At 40.7% G+C, this 16,698-nt stretch overlaps 1 protein-coding gene across 12 annotated transcripts in view; it reads left to right on the forward strand.

Moving 5' to 3' along the window:
* PAM (peptidylglycine alpha-amidating monooxygenase) overlaps positions 1 to 16,698 on the forward strand; it is a 270,816-nt gene that overhangs the window by 57,690 nt on the left and 196,428 nt on the right. The gene's annotated exons all lie outside the window — the stretch shown is intronic.

Consider the following 16,698-nt stretch of genomic DNA (forward strand, 5'->3'; position numbering starts at 1 on the left):
CATGTAAGATTGGAAGCCTAGAACTAGAAATAGTGACATTAGGAGGAGGAGGCGATTATTAGGCTGTTTTAAAAATAGCAATGTAAGGAACTATTTCAAACTTAATTACGTAAACATGTAAGAAATATACTTGTGTTGTGCTTAATAATGTGAATTGTCTGTATCATTAAATACCAGGAAACCAGTTTGACTTCTTCCTTCTTGACAAAATCAACAAATAAATATAATTAACACAGTGAAAAAATGCTTTGTAATATTTATGGGGGAAACTAAACAAGTATCCTGTTGTCCAGAGAATATTGGAACAAAGAGAAAAGGACTATGGTTGTGAAACTTCGTAAAGAAGGATGACTGCTCCCACTGGCTGAGGTCACTAAGGGCACTCACTTGTAAGTGAAGGGCAGTGGTGGCCTGTGTATTTGGGTGGACATTGGTCAGTTTGTTTTGAAGTTAATCACATCACAGTTGCAATGAAAAGCATAACATCCTTTGAAATCTAATGAATGAAAAACAAGACAAATTCTGTGACTCTATTGTATCTAGTCATTGCCTTACCAGAATCTCTCACTTCGTTTATCACAGTCACCCCATCAGAGCTTGGGTGCTTTTAAGGGGACGATTTTAATAGAGAGGGAAGAAAAATACTTCAACTGTATTTAAAAATCATATTGAGTCCACAGAGCAAACACCCGTAGGAGCCTACATGTTCAAAAGGAGACAGACATGATAAAGTTGATAGAAATCACTGGGACCATTGCTGTTAACAACAGCGAAACTCAGGGTAGGAAGTCCCTTCTCCAGTTAGGGCTTATCAAAGAATGGCACACAGTTTTTATGCTGATGATTTTCCTCTCTTTTTCAGAATTCTTTCTGCACTGGTTTTATCTCCCGTTGACATATACTCTGCAGCTCACCCAAACATGTCTTTCATAGTGATTGTGCATATAACATGAATCTCCAGGGATGTTTGCTAGATGTCACTTGATAAAAGGTAGCTTGAAGGATATACCTGTGTGCCAGAAACTATTCTAATTACTTTCTTTTACTCTGGAGAGGTCCCTGTGAGGAGAGGACCATTGGTATTATTAACTTATTTGGAAGAGATTGAACCACCTAATGAGTACCAAATCCAGTGGAGGGACCGGGGCCTAGATATAATACCAATGCACTGTACCTACCGCCATTAAACTAGACCAGCTCCTAAAATTGCTGAGTGTGCCTGCCTCCTCGACAATCTCATACCCAGAACAGGGCAGGGAAGGTGGGAGCTACACCGAGGTGGAGCAGGGAGATGGGAAATCTGACCCACGGGAACATCTCTATGTGTTCTGTCACATGGGCACGTTTGGCTCTGTCACAATGAAACACATGCTGCTACCTCCACTCAGGTGATAACCTCTCCACCTGTGTCAGGTCTAATGGATTGGCACACAACATGGACACAAAGTGACAAAGACCGTGCCTTCTAAGAGACATTATTTTTTGTCTTTCTTTTATTCTTTCTTTCCAGTTGAAAAGGATTTCTAAGCAGCTAGGTTAGGTATTGACTGGGTTGTGGGAAGCAGAGTCTGTTATTTAATGAGAACAGTGAAAGGTGCATGGTCCGGAAGAGCCTGTGTTCCCTGTTGTTAGCCCCAGGCTCCTTGTCAACTTTCTCTGGTTCTTTGTTTCCTTGCTGGTCATATTAAAAAAAAAAAAAAAAAAAAAAAAAAACAAGCTGTAAGTCCTCAGTGTGGTGAGATGTGTTGAAGTGAGAGCAGAGGCTTGCTGTGAAGAGGCTTGCCGTAGAGGTGTGATGGGGAAGGATTGAGGGGAGCTACCTGTTGCTATGCTGATTATGCAGGTGTCTCACTTTTTAACAAGAATTATACATTGGAGAAGTTCATTTCATCCTTGGATTTTTTAATCTCAGTAAAAGTAGCTTGAACAATTTGCAAGCTATGGGTGCAGCTTTAAAAGTATCTCAAATCAGCATTGACTCCTAGCAGGCGTGTCCAACCTTCTAACAGAAACACCACATTATTAGCTACAGAGTTCATACTCAAGAGGGAGCACAAGTTTGGCAACACAGCCGAATTAACAAAAAAAGAACAAAATCTCCAAAACGCTCTTCCACGCTTTAAGTAGGTTCCTGGTTGTGGGTTGAGCCGGACTCTCAGCCATCTTGGTCTTATATGGCCCTTGGCCTGCAGGTTAGACCCACGTGGTAGAAATTCTAGAGGCTCAGGAGAGCTGCCACATTGGACAATGCAAAGAACTTGCCGAATGGTTGTGACGTAACCCAGTGCCAGGTCCTAAACTTTATGTGTAATGAGCCACTTATTATTTTTTTCATGACTTAGTTATTATTTCTTTGTCCAAAAACAAGGAAAGGTCTTATTTTCTGGTGCTTCCAGGTAGCTTTCCAGGACAGAGGGAACTCAGGGCAGGAACCTGGAGGCAGGAACTGGAGGAGCAACACCGCTTTTGTGCTTGCTCTGCATGATGTCCTGAGCCTGTTTTCTCATAGCACCCGGGAACACCAGCACAGAGGCGGCTCGGCCCACAACAAGCTGGCCCCTCCCACATCAAGAAAATGCAGCACAGGCTTGTTCCCAGACCTGCCAGTCTCTCACAGGTGAAGGCATGCAGGATAAGGTTGGGGCCAGCAGAGAGTAGAAGGGCCAGGGCTCACTAACCTGCTCAACCATTTACTCTTATGTTCTAGGGGCCCTCACTCCAGACTTCCCAGAGAGGCCTCATATGAGCTGCTTTCTATATTTAAATGGGTCCAGTCTAATGGCTTTAGGTAGAACATAAATAAACTATAGATAACGTTAGGTCTAAGGGGGAAAAGGACAAGAAAGGACAGTTCAGGGATGTAAATATGTTCCTAATGTGCCATGTACCAATTTTAAATTCTGGATTCTCTATAGTATAGGAGAGTAGGAGGCCACATTGGACTATAAGACGTAAAATTAATGGTGATGTTAGCAGTTAGTGTTAATGGTTCTGAGAGGATGTTAGGCTTTCCTGAATGAAGAGAAGCCCAGCTTTGCTTCCATTTTTTTTTTTTTTTTTTTTTTTTTTTTTTTTTTTTTTTTTAAGGATCTTGGATTATGATTCACTGAATTCCAAAATAAAAAAAAAAAAAAAAAAAAAAAAAAAAAAAAACTGTAGCATATTTAACATTTCTCATTAATTATTTCCTGAAGCCTTTTTAAACACATTCACAAAACAGAGTCACTGAAGGTGTAATGCAGTTAAAAGATAATATTAGAAACCACTAATGAGGTGTTCTCCAGCCAACCACACTGCTTGGTTTTATAGAATTGCATAATGCTGAGAGTGAATATTAAAAGCAAAAATCTTAGACCATATGTTGTTGTAAAGGCTGGATGTGGAGGGGTGAGGAATGAAAGGAAGGACAGAGGGAAACCCTAGGAGAAAGCGCTAGCTAGCACAGGACTACTTCTCTAGTGCTTGGGAATTTCACTGTGAGAGCTGAGGGACAAGGCTACAGAAATCACAGCACAGACTGAGCAATCCCGACTCCACGGAAATGGAGTTGCAAAGTTCAAAGGTGGAGAGTCTATGAGCAGAAGCAGGCTGAGGAAACCCCACTATTATCTCAGTAAACTATGAGCAAGAGAATGACAAGAAAATTAAAAACTGTTTCACAAAACAGAAGTGAAATTAAGTGCTGTGTTATAACACCCCACTTTTAAAGAGTCAAATCTTTAAAGTGGTGGGGTTTGATATTGTTGTTTTGTTGTTTTGTTGTTGTTGTTGTTTTCTTAAATCATTTTAAGTCTGTAATCATCACATAGAACTTTGATGTGGGGATAATTAGGTTTGAAAGACTGAGCCAAAGACTGAGCCACTGGGCGGGTGAGTCAGTTCTTCCTGCTTCTGGCCTGGATTCCAGGAAGGCACACGTGAACAGTCAAAGTACAACCAGGGTGAACAATTGCAATAAATAATCTTAGAGCAAACTCAGGTAGGTCTTGTAACTGGAGAGCAAGAGAGAGAGACAGTGAGAGAGAGAGAGAGAGAGAGAGAGAGAGAGAGAGAGACAGAGACAGAGACAGAGACAGAGAGACAAACAGAGAGACAGAGACAGAAAGAGAGACAGAGACAGATAGACAAAGAGACAAAGACAGAGACAGAAAGAGACAGAGAACCCAGATTTCAGCTCTGAATGCTGGTGGACACAGTTTAAGTTCCTTCAAATCTACACAGTCCAGGCACCTACCTGCTGTCTGTTTCTTAGTGCTGACATTAAGCCTAAGGCTTGTCATGTATGTAGCACACACTCTTCCGTTGAACTTCCACCTGCAATCTCTAAAGCTCGACTCTCATGTCCTGTTTTCCTGAATCCTTTATACAGCAGAGTATTACCTCCCTTGCTAATAACATCACATAAAGGAATGAACCCACCACAATAGACCATCTTGTCTTAGGAGAAAACAGTCAAATTTCTATTATATAATCCAATTCATGCAGCATTCCTTGTATGATTATTGAGCATTAATTTGGCAAATTTTTATTGTACTGTAGTTAGCACTACAAATGGAAGCATTTGGCTTATTAAAGGTTAAAAGCCTCGTAAAGAGTTTAGGGAAACAACATTAAAGACATTACTTGATTCTTAATTCATTACCACACTTTATGCTAATTCTGTTGAGCTAAAGACTACGTCATTCATGAATATTTAAAAGAATAAGAGGCAAGCTATGAACATCTTGTATGAAACCAAATACTTTTTTTCCTGGAGACGAGTCTGCACTTACTTTATGCCCATAGAATTTAGTCACAAGAATTTTGTAATGGATGCCGACTTTGTGAATACCTGGCTTTATCTTTGTCATCCTCTGTACAAGTGGGAGTTGCTATTTGCAGCCATTGCTGAGATAGTAACTTCTTAAACGTAAGCTCCTCAAATTAAATAAAAACTTGCCAGGTTTTTGTCTTTAAATATTTTCCCAACACTTACATTATATTTGATAGTGATTAGAAAGCTGAATATAATTAATCGGCGCTGTGTGTAACTGTGATAGTAGGCATCTGGCTACTTTTCCTGCTGTGCAACTTGTTCCCTTTTGCTGGATCCATTCAGTTTTGAAAGCTTCTACTCTTCCTGTTCAACGTGCTGAGTCTCTGCCCTGCCCACCCTACCCCCGCTGTTTTAAAACAGGTGACAGTGTTTCTGAATTAATCCTATGGTCGTAGAACGATCTGTTTATTCTTCATTTTAAAATTAAGAGATGCTGGATTGGGCAGAGGCTCCACTGATACTGTGTGTGCCCGGTATTCATGAAACCCTGGTCTTAGTCCCCAGGTCCACGTGAGGTGCTTAACTCTCATCCCAGCACTCTGGAGGTACACAGGAGGAACAGAAGGTTGAGGTCATCTTCAGCTATATTGCAAATTCAAGGTCAGCCTAGAGACACATGATACTTAGTCTCGAGAAATACTTCTTTAATGAAGAAATTTAAATTTTCTAGGATGATCACTCTGCGATGTTCTGACACACTGTGAATTTGATGTGTCCAGCCATGTGCTGGAAGACATGTTTGTGTTTTGGAAGTCTAGTCATGTGGCGGAGCCCAGTGGAAAGAGGTTAGGTCATTATTGGAGACTCCTAAAAAGGGCTGGGACCCAGGTCAGACTGAGCAGGCCTGACCTCTGAACCCTGGCTTCCTTGTCCTGATACGAGGGTGAGGTCTCTGGTGAAAGTTTAGGCTATGATGCAGTGTAGCATATAGTAGAACCAGAAGGGCCAAGGCAAGTCAGCATGTTGCCCCAATGCTAGGCTTCATGCCTCCTGTGACAAATGAACCTTTGTCCCTATATGTCTCCCAGACAGAGGTATTTTGTTTCAGCAACAGAAAGTGGAGAGTAGTTTGGTCTTGGAATCCGTAGAGGTAGCGGATTGTTGCTATGTCCTTGCTGAGGTCTGCAGCAGGCTTCAAGGAGCCTGGAAGCTGATGAAGGGTTCATGAAACCCAAACCGACAGAGAGGAGTAAGAATGCAACTCCTCTCTGATCACTGATGCTTTATGGCTCCCCTGCAGCTCCCCACCTGTTAACACTTCTGCTCATGGGGTAAGTTAATAGCAACAGGGGGGCACTGAAGGAGCCCAGAGCCTAACATATGAGTTAGAAGGCTAATGGTGTAAAATTCAACATCTTGGTAAAGACTTCTGAGAGGAAATGTTTGATTATGGTTTCTTCTTAGATAGGTCTATCTGTAGATACAAAGGGGTTTACCTTCTGTAGTACTGTTATCTCTCCTAAACACTGATAGTTTTAGATTTAAAACTAAAAACCTTAGGCTTTGGGTATGGAATTACTATCCAAATCAAATATGATCCTAGTAGTTTGAAAGAATGAATTCAGAAGACAGCCTGCCTTACTACTTACAGGAACCTGTGTAATGTCAGCCATCCAATGCCAGGTCTATGTCAGCAGCAAGCTATGCTGAAAACAGTACCCAATGTGGAGCCCCAGGAAGTTGGCCTTGAGTATTAACTGTGTGGATGTGAACTGTGTGAACTTAAGCAAGTCATGGAGCCTCTTTGGGCCTCAACTTATAAAATAATTGAAAGGCAAGGTTGTGTATTTCGTGTGTGTGTGTGTGTGTGTGTGTGTGTGTGTGTGTGTGTGAAATCATACTCCTTTGTGGAAAGCGGGTGAGGTGGCAGTCCCAAGATGGCGCTTGGGACTCTGGCCAAGTCTTGTGACTAGCACCTGACTTCCTCCTGTTCCCCCCCCCCCCCAAGATTAGCCACTCCCACCGTTACAATAAAGTTGTAAGAGAGAGAGAGGGGGGAAAAAAGAAACGTAATTGGCTCTTTGGCCCTCTGTGTCACAGTTTTGGGATTATGAAATCAGTGAGATGAGAGACTGAATTTAGAACACACTAATATGACTCAAGTGTCGGTTACCCATCATTCTTCCTTCCTCACCTAATGCTTACCTGTTCATGTTCGTCCTTCTCCATACTTCACTGTGCTCAGATGTTTATGGATGTGTATGCTAAGGTCCACCTACGAGGGATGTTATATCTTATTTTTCTTTCTGAAATGTCTGTCCTCATTTATTTTCATGTTTTCTAATCCACCTATTTTCCTGGAAGTGTTGTGGTTTCAGGTTTTTTTGTTTTTGTTTTTGTTTTCTTTAGGTTTGAATTTATTTCAGAAAGGAGGTATGTATCTAGTTGTGGGAACAAGGTGAAAATGGCCCAAATTGATTAAATCCTCAAACTAATGAATATATACTTAAAGTACAAATTGTTAAAATTTGATTGTTTTTCTCCTTTAGAACATCATGTCAAGTCTCTCTAAAGAGAGGCCCATCTTTTTTTTTCCTGCTGCAGATGGTCTGGGATCATAGTTGTGAATATATTGGTATGTCTTTTCCAGAGAGGTTATGAGGTGTACTCTACAGAACCCTGGCTTCAGCACCAGAGCCCTTCCTTAGCTGCTTCCCATTCCCTGACTAGACCAAAGTGATCCCTTACCCTCTCTCATGATTCTCATCGGTAAAATGGGTCCACGGTTGGCTTCTTGAATAGTGGTGAGGATAATCTGGTCATGTTCATCTCGCCAAGCGTCCTCCATAGAATTCAACGCCCCGGTTCCTGGTTGGTGAACAATGAAAGCAGAGAGCATCTGGGTTTCTAGCGGAAACTCTTTCTGAGCATCTCTGTGACTTGACTAGCGGTGGTTGTTTGCTCTCCAGCTCTTTATTTTCCCAAAATGCGCGAAGCTAAGTCGCCTCTGAGGAAATGCGACACACTCCTCAGCACACATAACTTATCCATGTGCATTTGAGGATGAGACAGTCCTCCTTCAGTGCCTTATAAGTACTCTGTAGAGGGACAGGGTGGTGATATAAAAGTGCACGCCATGTGACCCATGGTGGCTAGCCTGAAGTTTGGCTGAGTCACATTTACAAAGTTCTCCCTAGGTATTCCATCTTCAGAGGAGATGGTTAGATTAACAATACTGAAACACCATTGTTCCTTGGTCACCGTCTCTTTTGTGGCATTATAACTGCTCTCTAGCCTCTTCAGGCAACAGTCAGACCCCTAGATCAAAACAAACCCTGCTGATGGAAATCCTCGAGAATGCAGAACTGGAAGGGGAGCGAATTCAAGGGGTGGATCCTGATGCGGGCCAGTTACTGCAGCAACAAGAAAAAAAAAAACACCTTGCTACCTAGAGGCTTCCAGCAGTTTCTGGTCTACAGTGTCAAAGGGCTGGAGGCGCTGCTGACATGCAATGAGTCTTAGCATTCTGGCTAAGCCAGGAACCATTGGAATTGCCAATCCCAGTGCCAAGTTGCACAGCAAGGAAACAGAGTACATCACTACGTGCATTTTTTTTTTTTTTTTTGCTTTGTCTGTTTGTTTGTTTAAATAAAACTACAAAACCATATAAACCAAAGAGACTAAAACTGGAAAAACATTAATATGAATGTGTAGCTTGGGAATCTTTAGTAAGTAGTATTTAAGTAAAAGTGCCAAAATAAAGTAAATATCTTTGTGTTTTAGAAAAATTTTAATTGTGTAAAGTTACTCTTGGTGTAACCTTTATCAAGTTTATATAGGTTGTTTGTGTTTGGTATCTTTAGAAACCTCAGAATCCAGAAAAAGTGATAGTCCCTCTCCTGAGCCTCTCCAGCACAGGAGGCAAAGGTATTTATGTTGTGCTAACCATGTAGCCATGTACAGAGTTTGTCCAGCCCAGCTCTCCAAGGTCTCTCCATCTCTGATTCTGAGTTGTCCTGGTTCTATACCCTGATGTGGCTGCCTTTGTTTTAGGGTTGGACTTCATTCTGACTCTTTAATACCAGTCTTACAGTTATTAAATGTGTGCATCTTGTCTTCACTTTTCTTAAGAAGAATGACATGATCTTTTTGTGTTTTCTATGGAGACACTGAAATCCTTACATTTTAAGTGTTTTTTCTCTCAGTTGGCTTGGCTTTTTCGTCGACCTGATATTTGCTGGTTTGTGGGTTACTTTGTCACGGCCGACCTCAGCAGTGTATGTGGAACATGGCACCTCGTCACTGCAGTCACTGGGCACCCCATTGGACTTTTGAAAGCTTTGTTTAGATAAATAATTCAGGACTAGCCATCTGCACACTTCTACCACTCTTCAAAGATGAGCTTCAGACCTGAAATCTCTTTGATCAGACAATGCCTTAAGTTTTGACTGTAGAATGTTAGTGGCTGAGGTTTTTGTAGGAGATTCTATACCATTTGAGGTTAGATTCACTTTCACACAGAGTATTTAAATAATGTAAGCCAATGACACCATCATTTGTGACTTGGTACCAACAGAGTTCTGTATGCACATGGCCTCTGATGTGCTGTCTCTATTGCTGAGAGGTGTGCTTGGCTTCCTTTAGTTAACATTCTGTGCATGTCAAATTAAAGACTTTCATGTTGAGACAAAGAAGTCTTGCAGATGTAACAGGGATTATCTATCAGTTGGGAGTCTACTGATTTTAGCCTTTACTAAGGGGATAGAAAGTGTTGCAATTCTTCTGGTTTTGTTTTGGTTTTTGTTTGGTTTTCTTTTCTTTGTTGTTATAATAACTCAAAGGTCAATCTTCTTAGTCCGTTGAAACTTTGAAGTTCATATCAGTTATGCTATAAGTCCAGCAATGGATAAGTCTCAACTCCTGTGTCCTCTCTATTAATAAAAGATTTGGGGGGGGGCTGGTATCTAGGGATGTGGCTCAATGCTCTAGCCCAGAAGGCCTTGAGTTTCCAGAAAATGTAAGACAAGAGTGTGGGAGTATTTTGGCCTTTGAACTCTAAAGATTTAACATTTTTTAGTTTTACCAAAATCATCCTGTACTAGAAGCTAGATTTCTTTTAAAGTATTTGTATTCATTGCTGTTAATGTGTTCATATGTGTCACAGGGGGTATGTGGAGGTCAGAGGACAGTTTGCAAGAAATTATGCCCTTGTATCATGGGTCCTGGGGAATATATTAAGGTTATCAGGTTTGGTAGCAGGTACCTTTACCCATTGGGCTACCCTACCTGCCAGAACTTGCTTTTTTAAAAATCTGTCTCCTTATTCTCATTTCTCCTAGTCATTTTACTATAATACTCATGAAAACTACCATGTTGGATGCATTTGATAACATTGTAATCCACTACACAGGCATGAAATTTTAAGACTTTGGCATTTTTATTACATCTGAGGAAAATAAGAATTATCTCGTTAGAAATAACACGCTTATTATTCAATATTGAAACCACAGAAACAGTGTGTGAAGCAGAAATGTAGGTTCATATGCTTATCTTTTGTAAGGCCCTTCATTATTGCACTTTCTGTCCCCAAAGTATGCCATCAGCTTTTTAAAAGGTATTTTTCATCTGGGGTGAAATCTTTGGGGAATTAGCTCGAATTATTTATAGGTAAGAATCAAACCATTCACATATTGGTGTATATGGGATAGAGATATGTTTATCAATAACTAAGAGTCATTGCCTATACTGTGAGGTTATGAATAATATGACGATAACTCATAGTTATTTTGTATATTTGTATAGTTTGTGTATTTCCCTGGGTGGTGCTGTTGGCACAGTAAATATCTAACAATGGTGCTAACTCTTTCCCCATAGAACATTCACATCGACTAAAAATACGTTTTCTGCTATGCTAATGTGCTACAATTGCTAAAGTATGTTAGGAAGCTATGTGAATTTCAGGGCATCTGTCTCAGTGTTCATAGGCTTGCTCCTAGGCACCTCTCTCTCTCTCTCTCTCTCTCTCTCTCTCTCTCTCTCTCTCTCTCTCTCCCTCCCTCCCTCCCTCCCTCCCTCCCTCCCTCCCTCCCCCCCCTCCCTCCCTCCCTCTCTCCCTCCCTCCCTCCCTCCCTCCCTCCCTCCCTCCCTCTCTCTCTCTCTGATACACTCACTCTATACGTCACGTCCATCTCCCAAACGTCACGCTCTGTATTCTCACCTACTGTCTTGGTAAGCTGGGGTCCCCAAGTTCTTCTCGCCCTTGAACTCATGATTTCGAGATGATCCCATATGATTGCCTCCAATTCTCCAGTTCAGTGATCTGTTAGAATCAGAATATTTGAGAAATGCTCAAATTTCACAGTGGCTACAACCTTTTAGGTCCTTCTTTGAGACCGTAGACATTAGTTATCAGGATACATAGTGATTTCTCATTTAACAAGTAGGATGTGAAATGTGAAATGTCCCTTAAAACCAACCTAACTGTGATCACACTGTTTTGAGCAAGGCTGGGCCATTCCAGTGTGGGTTCAGGAGCCTTACACTGTCTGTTCTCCCACACTGAACCTTTGTTTCCTTTGATTCTCAGGTGTATCCTTCTGAAAGAAATTTGTTGGAGGGATAAATCGCAACAAGTCTGTTGTTTCCTTGCGAGTGTTATGTAAACCTCATAACTAACCTCAGCCAAAACCAGAGCACAGAGAAGCTAAGTAGCCAAGAGACTTGCTTTGAGTCAAACAGTCCTCATTTATGTCTTCTCTCTGAGACACAGGCAGTTTTGAACAGGTTAAAACCAGAACTGCCTGATCTTCACTCAAAGCAGCACTTTTTAAAAAAACCTATAACATGTTTGTAATTTCTGTTTGCACTGTATTAGAAGACAGAGAAAGGGGGAAGGTTTTTCACTGGTTACTTTATTTATTTACTTTTCAGATGTTGTCCCTTTTCTCAGTTTCCCCTCTGCAACGCCCATCCCCTCCCCCTCCCTTTTGCCTCTTTGAGGGTGCTCCCCTACCCACCCTCCTATTCCAACCTTACCACCCTAGCATCCCCCTATGCTGGGTCGTCGAGTCTCTACAGAATCAAAGGCCTTCCCTTCCATTGATACCAGACAAGGGCAACCACTGCTACATATGTGGCTGGAGCCCTGGGTCCCTCCATGTGTACTCTTTGGTTGGTGGATTAGTCCATGGAAGCTCTGGGGGAAGGGGTCTGGTTGGTTGATATCATTCTTCCTATGAGGTTACAAACTCCTACAGCTCCTTCAGTCCTTTGAGAAAGAGGGAACTTTTTAATTGAGAGATTTGATTGGCATTTTCTTCCATGCCTGAAAATATCATGACACAGTCAAAGTATAAGACAGCTGAGAGGAGGGAGCAGTTAAAGGGGATGCTGGAAGCACTGTGGGCACCTTCTGTAGATATCCTGTCCCTGAGAGCAATCTCTTCTGTTTCCATGATCCTGGTTGAGGCCATCGAGAGCTGGTGGCCAGCACTACTGTGTCAGGGCCTGCATCTCTGCTTCATGTTATTTATGTTTTTTTTTTTTTTTTCTTTTCTCAGGGCAGAGATAACTATGAGAACAGGAAATCCTCATTAAATTGATTGGGGATTTTTTATCATTATTATTATTATTATTTATTCGTTGATGTTTTCTGACCCAGCGAGCTCTCCTAGAAACATCTGGAAAATCATGGAACAGTGAAAGAATTTGTTACACGAGGGTTATCGGAGCTACAGGATGTGAGGAATGGGAAGGAATGTGTTGGGGAACTCCACTTCCATGTGATTGGACAGGGGACTTTTCCGTTCTCTTGGGGCTTTGAAATAAAATTACATACCAGCATCTTTAACGCTAGGATTTAGTCTACATAATCCTTTCAAAGCTACTCCAAAAACAAAATCAAAATTTTGGTAAATCTTATTTGTGAGGCTTTTTTTTCCCCGATATTTCCTAAGAGAAATTGCATTTCTTAAAACTTGTTTGGTGCATCAGTTTAAAAAAAAAAAAAAGAGTTGAAAGACAGATAAGAACATGGCTTTATCACATTCAAGTAAGATTATTCTAGAATTAGCAAAATGAGGATTCCTGGACTTTGTCTCCAGGGCCAGATGTTCCATGAACAGATCTCAGCCTGAGCTGTTTTCGGTTGTTCAGTAAACTATGACCGAGAATGCTCAGTCGGGAGCATTTGTTTTTTATACATTTATGAGAACAAAATTCAGTACGTTCTTAGGATGTCTTGTTTGCTTTCTCTAATCTCTAGTCCTTGTAGAGGAGAATCAAAGATGGATATAGTTGGTTTGATTTTTTAGCCTTTGCCATTTTAATGAAGGTTGGATTTAAGTGCGTTCTCTCGGCTGATATTGATAGTCGACCAAATAGAAAGTTTTAGGAGTATGTTAGAGCTTCAGAAATGTTTAGAAACGTTAACTTAAACTTTAAAACCAAACACAACAAAACTGTTATAACCTTGTAATTTATGGAACTCTTGTATGTGTGCCTGTGTGCATGTGTGATATTGGTGTAGCGCATCTAATAACAAATGCATATGGACGCTGGCCTGTGTGAGGCATAGTGCTAGGGGCTGAGGGTGCAGCCGTCATTGTCATTGAAGCATCCCTGTCGTAGTGAATATTTTAGAGGTACACAAAGAATGACGGAAATGACTTAGAGGGTGTCTGACCTATAGAAATAATGAGGTTGAAGAAAATAATTCTTTGAAGAGGTAGCAGCTGAACAGAGAGAGACTTGAAGCCAAAGACGAAACCATTTGAAGACACAGGGAGGGTGTAATTGACAAATGTAAAGTCCCCATAGTGGGAGCCTGCCTGTGTACAGAGAGCAAGGCTGCTGTTGTGCCTGGAAGACAATGAATAAGGGAAAATTGGAGAGAAGTCCCCAAGGTAGGGCAGGGTGGAGAAGCCAACATGGTAGTGTGTGGCCGCTCACTGTAAGAGCCAGGGCTTTCAATCTGCAGGAAGGGAGAAGCCACTGAAGAATGGGAAGCAGAGGAATGACCTGCACAGATTTATCCTTTAAAAGGCTTAGTGTGAGCACTGTGTGCTGAAAACAGATTATAAGGTGGCGAGGGCAAAAGCAAAGGGGTGAGTTAACAGGCAATTACAAGCCAGGCGTACAGAGAGGCCTCGCTCTACGTGTTGGAAGTTACACATACTGAACACAGAAGGCAAGTGCAGATAGGACATCTCTGTTTATTTCAATCCTTAAATTTTCTCCTGGGTTTCTCAAATTTCACATGGTAGGGTTAAAATCAGTTACATGCATTACCATTTTAGCCATCACTGACAACAACATTAATAACCAGCATCTTGGATTTGTATGGCAGCATGCAATTTCTAAGGCATTTCTATGCTTGTACACTAGTGTGTGCGTGCACACTCACACACACACACACACACACACACACACACATGCACACACCATGTTAGATGAATGATAACTTTGAAGTTTCTAAAACCTACCTTGAGTCACGTGGGTGGTACTTTCTCATTTTAATATTGTGTATAATGACCTTAGTGAACATGTATAAGCTAAGCAATAACCAATCACTTTCTGGCTATTAGGGTCACAATTCTGAAGCTCTTAACAAAATTTACTTAGCTGTTGACTCATTAAAGAGTATATTTGGCATAATGGTAGCTGTTATCAACTGGAGAAAAAGCAGTTGCTGCTGGGAACGAATCAGTGTTATTATGCAGAGGACGCTGTTTATATACATGAGCATTTCTAATTTTCTTAAGTTCAAATACTCTCTTTGTACGATTCTCGCATCTAATATGATGTAATAATGTAGTAAACATCGAAGGACTCCTTCATCCCCAAACCTGGAAGGAATTGTAATGCCAAAATGCAATTGAGTTTTGCTGGGAGAACTCCTTAGTGCACATGTCAAAGTATTTCAGGAAAAAATGGTTTCACACACACGATTTAAATAATGAGGCTCATGACATTATACTTTTAACCTGAGAAAATACAGCATACATGGCACACAATTAAAATATTCAAATTCTGTCAGACAGTAGCATAAGTAGCTTCTACATTATTCAATTTAAATTTAAAAATTGTGAGTGTTACTAGCTCTGAAATTGCTATACGATTTAGTGGTTGAGAGAGCAGGTTGTGTATTTCACATTCGGAAATATAGCCAGTAACTGTTGCAAAAAGTGACTTTAAAAAAAAGATGAATGGGTGTGCTGGAAAGTTGGCTCAGTGGTTAAGAGCACTGACTGCTCTTCCAGAGGTTCTGAGTTCAATTCCCAGCAACCTCATGGTGGATCAGGACCACCTATAATGGCATCCCATGCCCTCTTCTGCTGTGTCTGACGACAGCAAATATATACTCACACAGATTAAATAAATAAATATTAAAAAGCAACAATTTACAAATATGCATTTCTAGTCAAGGAGAATAATGTAATTTTGATGTTTGTGAATTATCTTTTCTCTGGGAAATGAAGTTTATACATAACAGCAGGAAAATAAAAAAAAGGCCGATTAAGAGTGATATTTGAGGAGACACTTAGTGCTCAAGACAGAAATTTGACATTGTTCTCCATAATCACAATCTCTTTCTTAGAAATATGATTATAAGCAATTGTAATATTTTATCCCAAAGACCTTACTAATTGACACAAGCTTCAGGACTATAGCTCCTATTAAATGGTGTAAGGCTTAGACTTTGTTGCTGTTTTGCTTTTCAGTTGAAAAGAAGACATGGATAAATGCAGCTGACTTTCTGATCGTCATCATCCTGGAAAGCTTTTGCAATATGAAGGTTATGTGGTAGTCATAATTCTTCTAGAATGTTCCACTTAATCATTTCGATTAGGTATAGTTAGAGGTTTGGCCATCATGGTTCTGTAACTTTGGCCTTTCAAATGTAGCATGTTCTTTACATCCTCATTCCCTTTCCTTTCCTCTCTACAGCCTTGTCAAAGTCATCCGTTCAGTAAGATGTGTTATGGTCAGGTTGCTATGTCAGCTGCTGCTCTAGGGCTTCAAGTTCAGTTCTCTGCTCTCTGGAAGCCTACCCTCCTGTGAGGAAAGTAGACAGCAAGCACCTTAGGAAACGGAAATATTCACATTGCACACACGGAGTGAAACTTGTGAGGCACCACCTTGTGTGTGTTAGGAGCCGGCGGGGCTGCTCAGCAGGCAGTGAGGCAGAAACCTAACGTTGAGAAGGAACATGCAGCTTCTGTCTTCATCACGGCCCACAGATTCATCAAAGCCTCCTCGCACACAGAGCTTTCTCTCTACCCAGAGATTAAAGGGATGGTGTACTACACCTCTTTTCTCTCCCTCAGGGAAACCAATGCTTTTTTTTCATCCTTTAGCAATTTTTTTCCCCAACAATAAATGCTAGATAAACATGACTTTAGCTTATCCCGAGGTCAACAAAGCCAAGCCAATCAGTTGCATAAAACATTGTGCTTTAAAGCATAAATTATTTAATCTTGCAACACTTGCTTTGCCGATAATTTTGACTCCCGGATATATTTTTTCTCGTCCCTGATACCTAAACAATTAATAAATTGTCATATAATCATAATATAAATGATCATATATCATAATATAAAGAGATAATTTAACTAAAAGGGATTCTTGTCAATAAAATGAAATGTAAAAGGCACGCTGATAACTAGGTTCTTTTTCTTGCTATTTATGTTTTCCTCAACCCAAGTGAACAGAATGACCAACCATGCAGACTTAATCAGGCTACGCTTTAGAGACATCTGGTCAAATAACATAATTGTGCATACATTTTTAGACTGCAAAGGCAAGTTACATGAGTCATTTCAATATCTGTATGATTCTGTATAATGCAATCAAGTGTGTGGCCAACATTAAATTATAATTTAACACCAAAAAATTTTTAAAGAAGTGCCCAAACCCATAGCTTTAAAAATTATTTTGTGTAG

Source organism: Micromys minutus, assembly GCF_963924665.1.
Source record: "Micromys minutus genome assembly, chromosome: 19".
Classification (NCBI taxonomy): domain Eukaryota; kingdom Metazoa; phylum Chordata; class Mammalia; order Rodentia; family Muridae; genus Micromys; species Micromys minutus.